Genomic DNA, 19,862 nt, shown 5'->3' on the forward strand with positions numbered 1-19,862 from the left:
GGAGGGAGAAGAGATCAGTGTGGTTCTGGTAGTCTGGATAGAATTACTTCATTTGGTTCACAAACAAATCTGGGGTCTTGGCATTGTGACTCCTCATTTGCACACAGGAAAATGAGGCTCACCCTGGCAGTAATTGACCAGGAGAGTCCATCCCAGATTTTTAAAATTAAGATTTTATTTATTTATTCATGAGAGACAGAGAGAGAGAGAGAGAGGCAGAGACACAGGCAGAGGGAGAAGCGGCTCCCTGCGGGGAGAGCCCGATGCAGGACTCGATCCCAGGACCCAGGAATCACAACCTAAGCTGAAGGCAGATGCTCAATTACTGAGCCACCCACGTGCCCCCATTCCAGATTTTCTTGACACCGAAGATGATGAGCTTTTACCATTACACTTAGGTGCTTGCCAGCAGAATCTGAGCAACAGGGAGCAGCAAACCTAAAGGTGCGGTGGTGAAGATACACAGGTGGCCCAGGCACCCACCTGGGCACAGGTGGCCTAGGACCCCACTGGAGGCTTCCACCCCCCTGAGCTGACAAGAAGTTAAGCCTGGTGTCCATCCTCCACCAAGCAGCTGGGAGACTCAGGAAAAGCCTGAAGTCCCTGGTTGGGAAGTAACTCTGTACTTGTTCTCCTGATTCTTGCTACCGACTGATTCAACCCTTCCTCTCTCACTAAGATCCAGTAGCAGCATCCTGTTTTCTCCAAAGTCTGTAATCAGGGATCCCTGGGTGGCTCAACGGTTTGGCACCTGCCTTTGGCCCAGGGCGTGATCCTGGAGTCCCGGGATCGAGTCCCACATCAGGCTCCTGGCATGGAGCCTGCTTCTTCCTCTGCCTGTGTCTCTGCCTCTCTCTCTCTCTATGTCTTTCGTGAATAAATAAATAAAATCTTTAATAAAATAAAGTCTGTAATCAAAACCAGCCATAGAAGTGGTTTCAACGACAAATACCCACCATTTGCTTCAACGTGGATGGAACTGGAGGGTATTATGCTGAGTGAAATAAGTCAATCGGAGAAGGACAAACAGTGTATGTTCTCATTCATTTGGGGAATATGAATAATAGTGAAAGGGAATATAAAGGAAGGGAAAAGAAATGTTGGGAAATATCAGGAAGGGAGACAGAACATAAAGACTCCTAACTCGGGGAAACGAACTAGGGGTGGTGGAAGGGGAGGAGGGCGGGTGTTGGAGGGGAATGGGTGACAGGCACTGAGGTGGACACTTAATGGGATGAGCACTGGGTGTTTTTCTGTATGTTGGTAAATTGAACACCAATAAAAATTAATTTAAAAAAAAAAAAGAAGTGGTTTCAAAACATCAGTGAGATATCCTGCCTTTCCTTTATTCAAAACTCTCCAACGGCTCCCTCGGTCTCAGCATTCAAGCCAAAGCACTTACGGTGACATACATGGCTGTTCCCTTCCAGCATCGCCCCCTCTTGAGACTGCTTGCAGTGGTATGTCTAGTGCGTGCATACAGAAGGCACTCCGTAAATGTTTGCTCGGTGAAGAACAAATGAGGCAGAAGCCTCCTGCAGGTCTGGGTGTCGAGGTGAATGTCGTGGGGAATGGCTCTCATTGACGATCTCTGCCTCCTAATGTTCAAAACCTTTGCACAAACCCATCCCTTGTGTGTGGGTGGGACCTGTGACTTGCTTCTAGCCAACAGAACATGGCAGGGCTGATGGGGAATGCGCAGCAATGTGTACGTGATGATGTACTGAGACTGTAGTGCTGGGGCGCCTGGGTGGTCCAGGTCGCTGAGCATCTGCCCTTGGCTCAGGTCATGATTCTAGGGTCCTGGGATCAAGCCCCACATTGGGCTCTCTGCTCAGCAGGGAGTCTGCTTCTCCTCTGCCTCTGACCTTCTCCTGGCATATATTCTCTCTCTCTCTCTCAAATATATAAATAAAATCTTAAAAAAAAAAAAGATTGTAGTGTTCATCTTGCTAGATTCTCTCTGACCCCCTGCTGACCTTGGGTAAGCAAGTCGCCACGTTGTGGGCTACCTATCACAAGACCTATGAGTCCAGGAACTGAAGGTCACCTCTAGAAGCTGAGGGTGGCCCCCGGTCAACAGCCAGCAATAAATTGACACCCTCAGTGTTATAATCATAACGAATTGCAATAATCCGACAAAGGAAGGTCTTTGCTGCCTGTAGTCCTTGCCGACATCTTGACTACAACCACTGAAGGCCCTGAGCAGGGGACCCAGTTAAGCCATGCTTGGCTCCCGGAACTGTAAAATAATAAACATGTGTTGCTTTCAGCTACTAAGTTTTTGATCGTTTGTTATGCAGACGTAGAAAACTAATACAAACAGGCTGATACTCATGGTCTGTTAACCATCCTATGGAGGGTCCTAGGTCAAAAATGATGTATCTGTTAGCTTTTGCTGTGTGACAAGCCACTGCAAGAGCCTTCGTGATCTGAAACAACAACCATTTTAGCTCACGTCTCTGTGAGTTAACCAAGTGCTTCTTATGGTCTAAGCCAACAGGACCCATCTCTACTGAACTCCCCCATGCATCTGTGAGTCACTGGCAGGTCAGCTGGATTATCTGTGATGGCCTCTCCCACAGGTGTAATGGTTGGCAGGCCCTTAGTTTGTGTGAGGGGAGATACTGGGTCATGTGATTTTCACCATATGCCAGGCTAGTTTGGGCTTCTTCACACGGCAGTGCTGAGTTGTAAAGGGCAGCAAGACACAGTGAGCCTCAGTGCCTGTGCGCTACTGAAGGCCCTGCCTATGGCTACGTCACATTTACTATCACCGCTTAGCCAAAGGAAGTCACATGTCTAACCTAGAGTCAAGCGTGCAAAACAGACACCACCTCTTAATGAGAAGAGCGACAAAATCACACTGCCAAGGAACACAGGGATGGGAGTAAACTGTGGCCATTTGTGCACTCTACTTCAAGGAGAGTTGTTCTAGGTACCACTCACTGGTGGACTGAGGCCAGTATTTACCTTGAGATGAGGATGAGTTGACATAAGGTAAGCTTTAATGGAGAGACAAGGGCCCAGGGCAGTGATCACCCTAGCGGTACTGAGCTGGAACTGGGATTTAGAGCCCTCCTTCCCCTTCTTCCAGCTTGCTCTCCCAGATGAGACCTTCCCTAAGAATTTCTAGTGCATCTAAGATTACTCCTTGTCATTCCTCTTGCCTATATATTCCATTGTAAAGATCTGGAACTTCTTTCTTCATATTGCTTTCCCCATTCATTTGTCATTCATTCAATAATAACGTTTCAAGTCCCTACAGTAAACTAGCCCTTAATTAACTCTCCTGTTTACACAGACCATCCTCTTTTTCTTTTTTATTTTTTTACGATTTATCTATTTATTTGAGAGAGAGAGAGAGAGAGAGAACACAAATGGGATGGGTAGGGAGAGGGAGAGAGAGAATCCCATGCAAACTCCCCACTGAGCATGGAACCTAATGAGGGGCTCAATCTCATAACCCCTGGATCCTGACCTAAGCCAAAACCAAGGGTTGGATGCTTAACCAACTGAGTGACCCAGGTGCTCCCACCTTCTCATTTTTTACACTGTAATTTCTTTCTTTATATATCTAGCACCAACATTTATAAGCACATACGTGTGTACACAGACACACAGACACACACACACACACACACACCTTATTCTTTCAGACTCCCTTGACCTTTTACATTTTCCTTCATGCTTGTCAAGTGGATGTTAAATAAAAGAAGTCTTTCTAAACCTTCTTTACATCTCCAAAATTTCTCTGTGGGAGGGGAGGAAGCACTTGCAAAACAAAACATTCTAGAAACCGGGGCACAGTGCAGAAGAAGCTTCTTTCCATGTTTGAGGATCTTCCCCAGAACCCACCTGTGAATCCCAGACAAGGAGAAGTCATTTTTCCTGAACTTGGATCCATGGTAAGAAGGCCGACAGTGGAACAGATGCAGCTAACACACATAACTAAACAGTGCCCAAAGTCAAGGATTAAACTGGAGGGAGGACTGGGGATCTAGAGTGATCCCACCAGAGACTGTCAATCCGACCTTCCTACTGGAATCACCCAGGGAACTTCACAACATATCAGTATTTGCCCTCCAGGCCCCCATGAATCTGATGCCATCAGTCTACAGTTGGGCCAGGTTATCAGACTGTTATACAAGCTCCCCTGAGGACTCTTGTAGGCAGCCATGGTGAAAACCACGGAGCTAAGAAACAGCCAGAAAATTTCATGTCTCTTGCTATAATCTGAATGAAATTGTTTTTTAAAGATTTGTTTTTTATTTGAGAGAGAACAGGGGGAGGGGCACAGGGAAAGAGGGAGCGAATCTCAAGCAGACTCCATGCTGAGCTTGGAACCCAACACGGGGCTCTATTCCAGGACCCCGAGATCATGACCTTAGCTGAAATCAAGAGTCAGACACAACCGACTGAGCCACCCAGGTGCCCCCTCGAATGCAATACTTAATTCTCAGCCTGCTTCCCACACCTTTTCCTTCCTTTCCCTGCTGTAGATCTCATTTCCCCGACTCTCCCACACCCCAGCAATACCAGTTCTATTCTCTTCTCATATAGTGAGCTTCCCCAGCTACTGAACCCGATGCACCTCACTTCGCTGCATAACACAACACTGCACCACAGTGAAGGTTCAGGGCAGGACAGGAGGAAGGCGACTCCTCGCATCACTGCGGAAGAATGCCACAGGCGAATTCAAAACACAGGGCTATAGAGAAATTGGGTGTCCCACCCATTTCAAAGACCCTGAGGTAGAATACGATCATCTAGGACAGTGGTTCTCAGAGCCTGGTCCCCAGACCAGCAGCAGTAGCCTCACCTGGGGAATTTGTTAGAAACGCAGGACCCGGCTCCTGCCCAATTAGAATCTCCGAGTGGGAAGGGGAGGTGCAGCAATCTGTGTTTTAACCAGCCTCCAGATAATTCCAACGCAAACTCACAACTGAGAATTGTTCTCGTGGATGTTCAAAACGATAGCTAGGCGAAAAACTAAATTATGCTGTGGGAAGCCTACGTATGTGCCATGCATCTTAAATGGATTCCCACCAACACATCTAAAGCCTACCATCCGGTGTTAGGATACAGACTCCTCTTCACCTCACTTCTATTCGGTTCTCCTGCTCATTCATTCCGTAAGAAGTGACAGCGCTGACTTGTCCTGGGCATAGGGAGCCTGCCCTCTCTTCGTGGGGGAGACACGTGAGCAAATAATCCTAACCTGGGTATAGACATCACTAGGCCTACACCAGGCCCCGGAAGCCCAGCAGAGGGAGGCACTGATTGCACCTGCAGCACCAGGCAGGTGCCCAGAGAAAGCTGGCTGGCCCTGGGTCTCCAAAGAGGGCGATCATCCCGAGCTGCAGAGGGAGGCAGGGCGCCCGGGCGGGAGAGCTGGCCAGTGAAGGACACCGAGACAGCAGAGACCGCGGCGTGGGCAGGGCACAACCTTGGAGGCCTCAAGGCTCCTTGAATCAGGGGCCGCGGGGTCACAATCAGCAGGTGGAGGCTGGAATCCTGGGATCCGGAGCACGTGAGGAAATGTTTGAATCCAGGTTCTGCTGCAGTGCAATCTTGCACAGGGCAAATGCAAACCCTTCAGTCTGGGCTCATCCTTCATACCTGCAGATCCTTCCACAAAGCCTGTCAGCTCCTGAGATCAATATTTCTGTGTCTTCTCCCCGGCCAGCTTCTCGCTTCTCTTATCACAATGCTTCAAACAGGGCCTGTATCTTCCTCAGCCCACACCTGTCAGTGCTCACTAGAGAGGCGGGAGTGTCATGGAGAGTGGGCCAAGGCCTCAGAGGTGCACTGCTCGGCTATCTTTGTTCACAACGGAGTGTGTGTGTGGGTGCGAACGTGTGCACGTACATGCATGCACCTGGGCAAATTAGGAGCAGGAAGACATGGGCGTGACAAAGGGACTGTCATCACGACAATCTTTCAGGGCAGGAAAGCCATTTAGAAATCACCTGGATCTTGCTCCTTCTGTTGTAAGTTTTGTTTTTTTTTTTAAATGGCCCAGGGGTGCCAGGGTGGCTCAGTCAGTTAAGCATCTGCCTTTGGCTTAGGTCAAGATCCCAGGGTCCTGGGATCAAGCCCCACATAGGGCTCCCTGCTCAGCGGGGAGTCTGCTTCTCCCTCTCCTCGCTGCTCTCTTTCTCTCAAATAAATAAATAAAATATTTAAAAAAAAAACAACAATGACCCAGAGAGGCCATCGATTTTCTGAAGTCACACAGCAATACTCATATTGGTAGGGAGCGTGGAGCAATTAGCTGTTCCCAAATTTAACTGCCTATGAGAAACTCCTGGGAAGCTTTTACAAAATAGATTCTTGGGATCCCTGGGTGGCTCAGTGGTTTAACGCCTGCCTTTGGCCCAGAGAAATCGGGCTCCCAGCATGGAGCTTGCTTTGCCTTCTGCCTGTGTCTCTGCCTCTCTCTCTCTCTCTCTCTCTCTCCCTATCATAAATAAATAAATCTTTAAAAAATAGATTCTTTAAAAATAAATAAATAATACAAATAAATAAAAATAGCTTGTTAGCATCTCTTTAGAATGGCTGAACTAAAATTTTTTAGAATATCTGTACCTTTTATAAAGCGGCCTAGATATTATGCTATATAACAAGTCTTGAGTACCACGATGTGGGATAAAAAGCCAGAGACCTGGAATGTGAAAAATTAGAATTATTCTCATTCCCAGTTCTTAATTCATTCTGGCAAAAGCCGTAAAAGGGATTCATTTTTCATGAAACTAATTTCAGGATTAATGACTTCAGGCATGGCTGGATCCAGGGGCTCAGAGTGGTGTCATAATCTCTCTTCATCTCTTAGCTCTCCTTCCTTCTCAAGTGGTTTCTCCTCCACAGTGGCAAAAATGACCACTAGTGACTCAGAGTTTGTATTTCATCTCTTTAGGAACTCTGGCAAAATGAGCACGTCTCTCAAACAACTCCATGAAAATTACCAGGATTAGGTCTCATTGCTCTGCCTGTCTCATACCCTACACCCATCCCTGAATCAACCACTGTGCTGGAGGAAGGCTCTAATTAGCCAACCTTAAACCACATGCCTACCCCAGATCCAAAAATTTATGGAGTGTATCCTGAAAATAAAGCAGGAATAGTTCCCAGAGAGAAAAACGGGGCTACCAGAGAAAGGGTGGTTAAGATTTAGGCCCAGAGAATAAAAACAATGAGAGAGTCACTACCCCCTGGGTCCCAATTTGAGGCTCACCAATGCTAGAACTGGACCAGAACTGAAGTCTCCCAAGCAGAGTCTCCCATCAATCATACCAGGAGGAGGTGAGGTGCTTAGAGGTATCCAATACCATCACCAAGCAAGATCCTGCATTAGCTGTTCCTGCTAGCTGAATGACTGGACTTTAAAAAGCAGACCCTGATCACACGCCTCATAAAATCTCAGCTTCAGGGGTTGCCTCCTCTCCCTGGTTATTGCCCACTATTTATTCTCTCCCAGAAATACAGGTTTACACACTTCCCAGGCTCACTCCCAGCTGCGTGTGGTCATGTGACTCTGAACCCTGCAATGCTACATTGCGGGTGGGGCGGGGGTGTCTTACTCTTACCTCCTCCTCACTCAATGGGAAAGGGAGAGAAATGGGTCGGGGGCTTTGGACCACAAGAGGAACACAGAGGAAGCTCCACGTTGAGGGATGGTAGACCGACCAGCTCATCCTGGCTACCGCCTGGCTGCCCCTGTCTCTATGACAACAGCCTAGCTGACCCCTTGCTGATCAACTATCCTTAATTCCGCCAAATCCTTCACCTTCAGCTCCTTCCAAGTTCCGATCTTCATTCCTTTTTTTTTTTTAAGATTTTATTTATTTATGCATGAGAAACACAGAGACAAAGGCAGAGACACAGGCAGGGGGAGAAGTAGGCTCCATGTGGGGAGCCCAATGCTAGACTCGATCCTAGGATCCCAGGATCAGGACCTGAGCCAAAGGCAGACGCACAACCACTGAGCCACCCAGGTGTCCCTCCGGTCTTCATTCTATCATTTCCTGACTTTCTGATTCACTGGCAGTTTCCTTACTTTAGCTCATGACATGTGCCTCAGGAGTCTGACTCTGAAGGTCTGCTTTCCAGCTGGGAGAAATAAGGACCACAGTCATAGGACCATCCAGTGCTGCAGGGAGGAACAGTCACCTCCAACTGGTTGTCAAATTCATTTCTAAATAATTTCTGGTTGCCTCAGAAGACAGCATTCACAGACACTGTGGTGACCTTCTTGTGGTCAAGATAATGTCATGGATCTTCAAAACAAAGATGAAATCTCTATTTAAAGCGTAGGAGGGACGCCTGGGTGGCTCAGTGGTGGAGCGTCTGCCTTCGGGTCAGGTCAGGATCCTGGGATCCTGGGATCAAGTTCCACATCAGGCTCCCCACAGGGAGCCTGCTTCTCCCTCTGCCTGTGTCTCTACTTCTTACTCTGTGTCTCTCATGAAGAAATAAAGAACATCTTTAAAAAATTAAAAAAAAAAATAGGGGCAGCTCGGGTGGCTCAGCAGCTTAACACCACCTTCAGCCCAGGGTGTAATCCTGGAGACCAGGGATCGAGTCCCACATCGGGCTCCCTGCATGGAGCCTGCTTATCCCTCTGCCTGTGTCTCTGCCTCTCTCTGTCTCTCATGAATGAATTAAAATAAATAATAAATAAATAAATAAATAAATAATAGGAAAATGAGACCCCAAGGCCAAAGAAATTGAGTTATCTCATGTTCTCTTCGGTGACTTTCCCCCACCATGATGTAGAGCAAGGGGTTCATCAGCTGCACCTGAGGGGTTTTATGAACCAGAACAAAAGAGACAACTATTCCAGATAACACTGTAGTGAAAATATTTTACATATTTTTTTCTTTTCCTGAATTACATCTACAGAATTTTTTGAGGACATACGTATATGCATATGTGTGTATGTGTATGTGTGTGTGGAGAGAGAGATTTGTATGTGTGTACATGTTTCTCACTTTACTTCCTAAAAGTATCGATTTGCATTGCAATTTATATATATATATATTTTAATATTTTATTTTATTATTTATTCATGAGAGACGTAGAGAGAGAGAGGCAGAGACACAGGCAGAGGGAGAAGCAGGCTCCACACAGGGAGCCTCTTGCGGGACTCAATCCTAGAACCCCAGGATCACGCCTTGGGCCGAAGGCAGGCACTAAACCGCTGAGCCACCCAGGGATCCCCGTGCATTGCAATTTATACATTATATAAAATGTATTTTGCTACATATAAACAGTGTGTCTATGTGAATGTGTGTGTGCGTTGTGCATGCACATGTGCACACGCACACACACGGATATGCAAATACACATCTAGGTAAGCTATAAAGTTGACTCACTGGATTTCTTTGGGTTTTTTTAAAAGTTTTATTTATTTATTCATGAGAGATGCACAGAGAGGCAGAGACATAGGTAGAGGGAGCAGCAGGCTCCCTGTGAGGAGCCCAATGCCGGACTCGATCCCAGGACCCCAGGATCACGCCCTGAGCTGAAGGCAGATGCTCGACCACTGAGCCATCCAGGTGCCCCTGCATTTCTTTGGATTCTATCGAGGAAGAATCTCTATGTCTATACTCATTACAGTTAATTTTCTCCATCCAAATGATGACAATGAGCATAAAATCCACAATAAACATGACAAATAGATTTACTGAGAGCGGACTAACACATGTGAGGCTAAACGTTAAGTTTCTTTTTTGTCTAAGAAGGAACAAAAGTGAGGTAGGTACACTTAGGAGTCCCAGCTTAAAAATCCAGAAACTAAAACAGAAGTTGAGTGACTCACCAAGTTAGCAAGAGTAGAGCAGGAACAGGACCCCATGTCAGAGGCAAAAGCTCTATGCCATTGGAAACAAAGAATAAAAGCCACAAAAGGTCTTGGCCCAGCTTTCTGCCTGCATCTCACTGTGCGCGCACCGGGGGCCCCATGGAGCTACTCCACCAGCACGCTTGCACGAGGCCAATACCTCTTTCTGCCAAAGGGCATCACCTAAGCATTCAAGGAGGTAACAGGTACCTCCTTCGGTATTGGGGTACCCACCATGTGCAGGCCCCAAGCATCATCTACTTTCATGGTTATTTGTGTTCTTACTGTTTTCCACCACCCTAAGTATTAGGAGTATATACCACAGTGTTTCCCAAACTTCAGCTCTTTTGTGCCTAACACCACCATGACGTGGCCTAACGATGTACTCGCTGGGCTACCAGATTATGAGTACTATCATAATATTTACGGAAAAAAAACAGTATTTACGGAATAATAGTAATGCTGCTCACTGACTGTCTATTAAGTGGTTGCCATGTACTAATTCATTTTAATTCACTACAATTCCCCTTGCTAAGTGCTACCATTCCCATTCCTCCGATAAGGACACCAGAGGCACAGAGAGGTCAAGTAACCTATCCAAGGTCACAGGGCTAAGAAATGGTAGAGACTGCTTCCTACTCATTCAACTGTAGTCAACCAATGACTACAGTCTACTTGTATTTTTCCTAATCTGAATAACCTCTGTTTTTCTTTTTTACCCATATATCTCTCTTAGCCTCATACTCAGCTTAAGATCTATAATGCACATGTTTCCCGGGTCGGTTACATATTTTTTTCTAAAACACATTAAAATAAATACGCAATTGTTACAATAAAAATGGTCTTCATAAAATTAGCCCATCCACTAATAGGAGCATGAGTGGCCACTTCTACAAATCCTTTTTTTTTTTTTTCATTTAAATTCAATTAGCCAATGTAGAGTACATCATAAGTTTCGGACATAGTTTTCAATAATTCATCAGTAGCATATAACACCCAGTGCTCATCCCATCATATGCCTTCCTTCATGCCCATCACCTGTTATCCCATCCCCACACCCACTTTTAGAAACTCTCATTAGCATACAGAGCCCTCAGCTTGGCTTTAATGTCCTGCATTCAAGTCCTGTCTCTTCCACCTGCCAGGTGAGTGATCTCTGGGTTGCCTCTTCCCCTTCATGTGCTTTTCTTCTGAAAAGTGGGAACTAGAGCACGATCTCTGTGAGTAGGGGAAAAGGGGGATGATATTTAAGTGAGAAAAATTATGAGAACAACTAATGCCATACTTAACCCAAAGTGTAAAAGAAAAACAAGGGGCACCTGGGTGGCTCAGTGGTTGAGCATCTGCCTTTGGCTCAGGTCATGATCCCAGGGTCCTGGGATTGAGTCCCACATCGGGCTCCCTGCATGGAGCCTGCTTCTCCCTCTATCTATGTCTCTGCCTCTCTCTGTGTGTCTGTCATGAATAAGTAAATAAAATCTTTTTTTAAAAAAAAAGAAAAACAAAACTACAATATATAGTGTCTGTTCTGTGTCCAAAGCTGAAGAAGGGGAATGCACTCAGCAAAAGTACAAAGCTGGTCATCTGTCTGAGGAGAGAAGCAGCACCTTCCCCCCCACACAAACACATACACATACACACACATATAGCAGGAATGCAACTGTTCTTCTGGTGCATTTATCCACTCAACAAACATTCCCTGCCGGCCTACACTGTGTCTGGCCTTGGGCTGGACCATTGGCGGGGGGGTGTCTCTGAAATACCCTGGGGGCTCATGGGAAATGCTTGCAAAGTCAACACTGAAGCTGCAGTGTGATCGGGGGCCAAGCTAGGAAGGTCGTAAGTGCCAGCCCACAGAGTGGGGACATATCTTGTAGGTAATGGGAATTACCAAATACTATTAAATGGAAAAGATGTAAGGATAGTTCTGGCCTTTACAAAGATCATTCTGGGAGAATTATGGAAAATGGAGACACAGAGGTGGAAGACCAGGGGTCAGGGAGCTCAGACCTCGGCACATTCATCTGTTTCGATGCTTTCCAAAATCGGCAAAGTTGGATTGTCAAAAAAGAGAGCAGAATCACGTTCGATTTACTCTGAGGAAGAACTCAGAAAAAAATTGAAAGCTGTAAGTAAAAAAGTCAAGTCTTTTTTTTTTTTTTTAAATTCATGAGAGACACACAGAAAGAGGCAGAGACACAGGCAGAGGGAGATGCAGGCTCCCTGCAGGGACCCTGATGCAGGACACTGTCTCAGGACCCCGGGATCATGACCTGAGCCGAAGGCAGATGCTCAACCACTGAGCCACCCAGGCTCCCCAAGAGTCAAGTCTTTTTTTAGCTTGCATCTGATATGAGATCCAATCTGACTGTGGCCAAAAGGGACTTTCTGTGTTCATGTAACTAAAAAGGACAGAATTAACTCAGCTTTGCACCAGGCTTAATCCAGAGGCTCAGACAGGGTATTCAGGAAGATGACCATGTCAGAACTGTGTTCCTCTGCCTTAGACCTACTTTAGGTGAACTTTTTCCTCATGTTGACAAGATAGTTGCCCATAGTGCCTGACCCAACATTTTCTCTCAGCCTCTGGCAGAAAGTGGGCTTTGGGTCCCACTCATGTTTCAAAAACAATTCTCAAAGCCAAGTCTCACTGGTATGTAGTCAACCCCACTTAAGCCAAATATTCTGGGGAAATGGGTGAAAAATAGTAACAAGAGGAAAATCAGAGTGGTGGGTTTTTTTTTTCATTGCTGTTCTTTTATGGGGTTTTTTGTTTTTGTTTTTGTTTTGTTTTGTTTTTTACTTAAAGGAAAGGAAACAGGTCCTAGATAAGCAAAATCAAAAATCAGTAGATGAAAAAAAAATCAATAGATGTACACTACAGGGGCACCTGGGTGGCTCAGTGGTTGAACATCTGCCTCGGCTCAGAGCGTGCTCCCAGGGTCCTGGGATCAAGTCCCTCATCAGGCTCCCTGCATGGAGCCTGCTTCTCCCTCTGCCTATGTCTCTGCCTCTCTTTCTCTGTGTGTCTCTCATGAATAAATAAATAAAATCTTTTCAAAAATTACAGTTTCATGCTTATTATATGCGTCTGATATTTTTTTTTACTATAAAACGATTTGAGGATAATCGACAGAGTCTGGCTAAGGTTTATTCTTGGGGGGAATCCCTGGGTGGCTCAGCGGTTTGGCGCTTGCCTTTGGCCCAGGGCACGATCCTGGGGTCCCAGGATCGAGTCCCATATTGGGCTCCCTGCATGGAGCCTGCTTCTCCCTCTGCCTGTGTCTCTGCCTCTCTCTCTCTCTCTATCATAAATAAATAAATCTTTAAAAAAGGTTTATTCTTGGTAATATTATGATATCAGTGTGAATTTCCTGACTTTGAGAAAGAATAAGCTTAATAAATGGGGTGGAGGTTAGTTGCAGAATATATACACATTTATCTTAAATGTGTTTATATTATGATAATATATTATTATATAGTAAATATTTTGTATACGTATTATAGGACTATTCCATTCTTTAAAAAACACAAGTGTATAGAAGTGACTTTTCTAAGCACAAAATAATGGTGAGAAGGATGAAACACCTAGTCTAAATGATAAGCTGCCTTGAAAGGTAGGGAGCTCCCCAGCAGGAAAGGTAATCAAGCAGAAACATCTTGGCAGTTCGTTTGGCAATGTTGGACTAGGTCAGATTCTCCTAGAATTTCTCACCTATTAGATCTTCTTTGGCCTGGCATACAGGCTACAGGGATCGCACGAGGGAAGGTGATGTTTAATTCCTTATGTCAATGCCATGATTGTAACTTGTCTCTATCTCCCACCCAAGAAAGCATAGCCTACCCCTATTATACTACACACTATCCCCAGCCCTCACTTACTCAGAGGTACAGATAGGTTCTTCCTCATGAAGGAAGGCTCCCAACAATCAGATTTGGGAATCACTGACTTACCATTATAAGGTCTTTTCTAGTCCTGACATCTGATTATTCTAGGTCTTTAAAAGTGAGGGTAAAAATAATAAATAAATAAATAAATAAATAAATAAATAAATAAATATGAGGGTAATTTAGGGGAAACGTCTTAACCAAAGGGAGAATGCAGGCTCTGAAAATTCATTCATTCATTTATTCCTTTTTTTTTTAACATTCATCTATATGCTTTTATTTAAATATCTGTTTTTAATTCTTTTTTTAATAATAAATTTTTTTATTGGTGTTCAATTTGCCAACATACAGAATAACACCCAGTGCTCATCCCGTCAAGTGCCCCCCTCAGTGCCCGTCTCCCATTCACCCCCACCGCCTGCCCTCCTCCCCTTCCACCACCCCTAGTTCGTTTCCCAGAGTTAGGAGTCTTCATGTTCTGTCTCCCTTTCTGATATTTCCTACCCATTTCTTCTCCCTTCCCTTCTATTCCCTTTCACTATTATTTATATTCCCCAAATGAATGAGAACATATAATGTTTGTCCTTCTCCGATTGACTTATTTCCCTCAGCATAATACCCTCCAGTTCCATCCATGTTGAAGCAAATGGTGGGTATTTGTCATTTCTAATGGCTGAGTAATATTCCATTATTCATTTATTCCTATGCCCATTCATTAGTGGAAAAATTACCCAACACTATTTATTCGCCAGGTGCTATCCTAGGTGCTGGGGAAAAATACGAAATAAGATAGACATGAACCTCACCCCCATGCTTATCCAGGCTGGATAGAAGTACATAAAACAACTAGAATAGTAATTAAAAAGCAGTGAGATGGGTTTTCTGATGAAACTGTATTAAAATATGCTCTGGAAGCACAGAGGAGGGCCACCTGAGCCAACCTTTGTTCAGGGAAGATTCCAGAGAGGTGACATTTAAGCTGAAGGTTATGTAGGAGTTAAGCCGGGCGAGTGGGGAGGAGGGCAGGCAAAGGAAGCAGCATAAGAAATGGCTCAGAGGCGAGAAAGATCCCGGTGGCATTTGCCAACCTCCCACTCTACGCTACCATGAGCCAGGCCAGGGACAAGAAGGTGCTGGATTTCCCAGCTCTCAGGGTGGACTTCCCAGGAACCCGCTCTGGGGCTGACCCATCTGTCTTGACATGTCCATCTCTCCAGAAGTGAACAATTTCCCATTCGCTTCTGGGGTGATGTGGTTTGTTTGTTGTTGTTTTTTTCCTCCAAAACCATGATCTGTAAAATTAGATGTCTCAAGCAGCAATTCCCTCTGAAGGGAAGAAGGCATGTTCTGGGCCCAGGCTGGAATAATGTGCAGAAACTGTCTTCTGCCAGGAGAGCTGGATGGAGCCCAGACACAGCAACTGCCAGAGACATTTGGGAGAAATAGGGGGTGTGAAAGACACTGGATTTTAGTACAGGATAGGCTTACATCTCTGATGCCTTGGGTGTAAGAACACTCCAAAGGCTAGTAAGATGGTTTGGGTTAATAATAATAGAGGGCCCACGTGATGCAAAATTTTATCATGGTGTAGGAGACCCTGGACAAGCCAACTCTCTTTGCTTCTTTGTCCTCGTGCTTTGTCTCTTTCACCACCATCAGCCACCCAGAAATCCTTTTACTTTCCCCATCCACTGTTTTTCCTCAATTCTAAGGCTCACTCTGCCTATGCAAGGAATACTGGGATATTCTTCTCCTGTGACTTTACCGAACCAAATCCACTGAGCTCAAAGGGACTTTCTTGGCTCAGCCCATCTTCTGTAAAGAGCTTATGTTTTATTTCTTCATCCATAGGACACACACTGCTTATCCTGGCCAGTCTTTATGACATCCATCACAATTGCTTGTAAGATGGCCTGAACTGGGTAGGAACCTTTGAGGATACATCACTCTAGGCCATTGAAAACTAGATCAAAGAGTATCTATTTGACCCAATTCACATGAAAAAGCTACTCAGTGCAGGTTCTTTGATATTCAGAGGCCAATGGGTGGTGAACAGTAGTGATGCTCATCGATTCTGGACAAGACAGCTAATGGTTGGTTATACCCTTAATACCTCCCCTTCCCTACTGTGCTATATTTGGGCACATCTTACACATGGTATAGTGACATAATAGTGGAAGGCCTCTTGACCCACATGACGTTTTCCCAACAATTTATTATGAAATATTTCAGGGAAGACTGGGTGGCTCAGTGGTTGAGCACCTGCCTTGGGCCCAGGGCATGATTCCAGGGTCCTGGGATCGAATTCCACATCAGGCTCCCCTGCAAGGAGCCTGCTTCTCTCTCTACCTATGTCTCTGCCTCTGTGTGTATGTGTCTCTCTCATGAATAAATAAATAAAATATTTTTTAAAAAGAAACATTTTGGGGATCCCTGGGTGGCTCAGCAGATTCGCGCCTGCCTTTGGCCCAGGGCGCGATCCTGGAGTCCCAGGATCGAATCCCGCCTCGGGCTCCTGGCATGGAGCCTGCTTCTCCCTCTGCCTGTGTCTCTGCCTCTTTCTCTCTCTCTGTGTCTATCATGAATAAATAAAAATAAATATTTTTTAAAAATAAACATTTCAAAAATACATAAAGTTGGAAGACTTTTACAGTGAACATCCATGTACCCATCCCCTTGATTCTACAATTAACATTTATTATACTTGCCTAATCACATATCGACCCTCTACCCATCATTCAATCCATCCAATATCCTTTTTTCTGAAACTGCATGAGATTTAAAGAGAGCAAATAATAGAACTCAAGTTGGCTAAAACACTAAGATTCAAGTTTTTCTGTTGCATTAGTAAAAACACCAATTATTCTGACCACAAAAAATGATTCGTACCTAAAATCAACTTACTAATTCTAAAAAGTTTAGGTACACAACAACCTATAGATGTGGCTCAGAAATGGCTTTGCACCCTCATTTGAGCTTTGTCTAAAAGAACGAACAGAGGGATGGGAGCCTGGGTGGCTCAGTGGTTGAGCATCTGCCTTTGGCTCAGGTTGTGATCCCCAGGTCCCAGGATTGAATTCCACAATGGGTCCCCTGCAGGGAGCCTGCTTCTCCCTCTGCCTATGCCTCTGCCTCACTCTCTGCATCTCTCATGAATAAATAAATAAAATTTTTAAACAAAAATAATGAACAGAGGGGCGCCTGACTGTCTCAGTCGGTAGAGCATGAGACTCTTGATCTTTGGGCTGTCTGTTTGAGTCCCACGTTGGGTGTCAAGATTACTTAAAAATAAAATATTTTAAAGATAAAAGAATGAATAGAACTTTGCAGGTGGGAAAGTATGGAGCCCTATGCATCTCTGGTTCTGGCAGGTAAGATCTAAGTAGTCTGTGAGTGGCAAAAATAAAAACAAAAAACAAAAACCTTTTCTGCAGGAGGGTTAATAAAGCTAAATCACTCAATTTATCAAAAGAAATTGACGTCATATGAGAACATTCAATGTGTATAAATCTCCCTGATTATTTATCAAACCCTTCCCCCATCTTTGAAAGGTATTTTCAATTTTTTACATGAAATTTTTTACCGAGGTAAAATTCACGTAGCATACAATTAATCTTTCTAAAGTGTGTGATTCAATAGTATCACATGTTCATGATGTGGGGCAATGACCAGCTCTTACTTTCCAAACATTTTTATCACCTATACAAACATCCCATACTCATTAAGTAATCAGTCACTCTCCGCTCTCCCTTCTCCCAACCCCTTGCTATCTTCTTAGCTGCCTTCTCTCTATGGACCTGCCGAAGGGTTTAATATCTAGAATATATAAAGAGCTCTTACAATTCAACAACAAAAAGACAACTCAATTTTTAAAAAATGGGCAAAGGACCTAAGCAGACTTTTCTCCAAAGGTCTACAAATGGCCAGGTCCTGATCCCCAGGTCCCGGGATTGAGTCCCGCAGGTTCAGTGTCATTGATCAAGGAAACACAAATTAAACCACAGTGAGATAAAACCCCACACCGACTACAATGTCTTTAATTTTTAAAGAAAACTGGAAACTTGGAAGTGTTTATGGGATGTGGAGAAATAGGAACCTCTGTATGTTGCTGGTGGAAATATACAATAGGGCAACCACAACAGTTTGTTCCTCCAAACATTCAACATATGTTTACTATGTGACCCAGCACTTCCACCCCTAAGTATACACCCAAGAGAAATGAAAACATATGCCCACACAGAAGCTTCATGTGAAATTTTAGCTAACATTATTCATTATACACAAAATGAGGAAACAACCCAAATGTCCATCATTAGATGGATAAACAGCCATGTACATATACATTGAATATTTTCATTTTTAAAGATAAATCCCAGAAGTTGATTTTCTTTTAACGTATTCATCTTTCCTTGACTGACTCTGTGACTCTCAGATACTTAATTGCAAAATAAGGTTTGTTTTATCAGAACTTTCAATATGGCATTGTCCTGAAATAATGTATTTCTGATGGCCGAGGGGAAGCAAATGGCAATGCTTTTGACAATTTTATTGACATTTTCTTTCATTAGCTACATTTTAATTGCTGTTATTAACCATTGCAGCAAATATATTTAGAAGATAACCCTCTGTCTCCCCCTCTAAGACCAGACTCACTTCCCATGTTTCCCATGGAGATTTTCTTATTATTAGGACGGAATATACAAACCACTTAGACCTTGCATAATCTGGGGCCTGGTCATGCCTCCCAGATCCTACATCATCTAGTGCTTGATGGGATTACAAACCAGAAGCCAGTCTACAAACTCATCTTGTCCCTCTCTACCCCTCGTTCCATCTACTCCCATCAGCATGGGTTCCTGGATCAATACAAGCTCAGATTCACTCCAGGTCCTTTGCATCTGCCAACAATATCCTTCCTGATGCTAATCCCATGGTTTCCTCTCCTTATTCCGGTGTCATCTCATTTATAAACTCAAAAGAGTCTCCCCTGACTGCCTTCTCTACTGTGGCCTCCAGGCCAGGTGACTGTCCTTCACACCCTTCTGCTTAATTCCCTGTATGAAACTTAGCATTCTCTCCAATTATCTCATATCTTCTTTAGTTTTCTCCCTTCCTTTTCTGCCTCTCCACACCAGAATGTGTGCTCCAGGGGAAAAATGAACTCCTTTCACTGATCTATCTCCGGGATCATAGTACTTACTGGCACACAGTGCGTTCCCCATAAATATTTGTTGAACTGGTAAGATAACAATGCTACCAGTCCTCTGTGGACATCTACCCCCAAGCCTAGGGATTCTAGAAGGTTTCCCAGAAAAGATGGCATTTGATATGAGTCTTTTCAGATGAGTAGAATTTGTTGGAGAGGAATAATTGCAAAGATCCAGAGGAGGAAATCAGCCTTGATGAGTTTCTGGAGACGATGGAGGAGCTCCAGGCATTCCGAGTGTAGCAAATGCCATGTGCCAAGCAATATGCTAAGCATTTTACCAATATTATCTCAATTAATCCTTATAATAACATCACAAACATGGTAATATTACCTTTATCATTTTCTAAAGGAGGAAACAGACTCTCAAACCAAAAAAAAAAAAAAACCCACACAAAACCCAACAGCCTTGTATAAAGGGGCACAATAGTTATGTGTCAGGGGTGGAATTATCCTTGGTGCTCTTGTGAGCTGTGCTCTATTCGCATAGTGTGGAGAGAAGCAAGAGATGAGAATGAAAAGGTGGGGAGCTGCATGGTTGAAGTCTTTATATGCTAAGATGATAAGTCCGGGGATGCCTGGGTGGGTCAGTGGCTGAGCATCTGCCTTTGGCTCAGGGTGTGATCCTGAGGTCCTGAGATCAAGTCCCGCACTGGGCTCCCCACAGGAAGCCCGCTTCTCCCTCTGCCTGTGTCTCTGCCTCTCTCTGTCTCTCATGAATAAATAAATAAAATCTTTTTAAGAAAATTTTTAAAAAAGAGAAGAAGTCCGAATGTAATTGTGTCAGGACTGAGGGTCTTTCTAAGGTAAGGGAAACGTAACCAGACTTGCATTTTAGTCATATTACTGCCAAGTGAGGATGGAGGTGCAGGAGAATAGATAAGGTTAAGATATAAAGAAATTAGAAAGTCTAGAACAAAGTAG

This window comes from Vulpes lagopus, chromosome 3 (assembly GCF_018345385.1).
Source record: "Vulpes lagopus strain Blue_001 chromosome 3, ASM1834538v1, whole genome shotgun sequence".
NCBI lineage: Eukaryota > Metazoa > Chordata > Mammalia > Carnivora > Canidae > Vulpes > Vulpes lagopus.